Here is a 599-nt window from a genome sequence, read left to right on the forward strand (position 1 = left end):
AATTATTTTTTTTTTCTTTTTTTTTACTGTGAGAAAAGGAAAAGTAGGAATATAATATTAGGCGGCTGAAACTGGGTTGACTACAGGGTCTATGTGGTCAAAGTGAGATAGAAAAAAAAAAGGAAACGGTGCTGATGAGAGAATTATGAGATAGAGATGATATATATATATATATACTCACTCACTATCTCTCTCTTTCTCGACTCTCTTCACTTTGATTGATAACTTTCCCTAGTGTTCTTCGCCTCCTACTCTCTCTCTCTCTCGCTAATTTTTTTGCCTGATCATTGATCGGAGTTCTTCGGTCATCTGCCCAAAGTTTTTCTCAAATTCGGTGACGGAATTGTCTTTCTTACTTGTTCCAATTTTCAGACGAAGTTGTCTTCTTACTTTTGGAAATAGAATCGCCTTCTGATTTTGTTACTTTTGTTTATAATATATATCCTGAATCGAAATTTCGAAACCCTAGGGTTTTATCGGAATCGATTGCGCTTACTTAATAGTTAGTTGCCAGATCAAAGCCGCTGTGTGTTGTCGATTTTTTTGAAAGGGAAGAAGTAGGGTTTTCTCTTCTCGTGCTCGGTGGATGAAGTAGGGGG

The sequence above is a fragment of the Camelina sativa genome, chromosome 3, assembly GCF_000633955.1.
Source record: "Camelina sativa cultivar DH55 chromosome 3, Cs, whole genome shotgun sequence".
Lineage (NCBI taxonomy): Eukaryota > Viridiplantae > Streptophyta > Magnoliopsida > Brassicales > Brassicaceae > Camelina > Camelina sativa.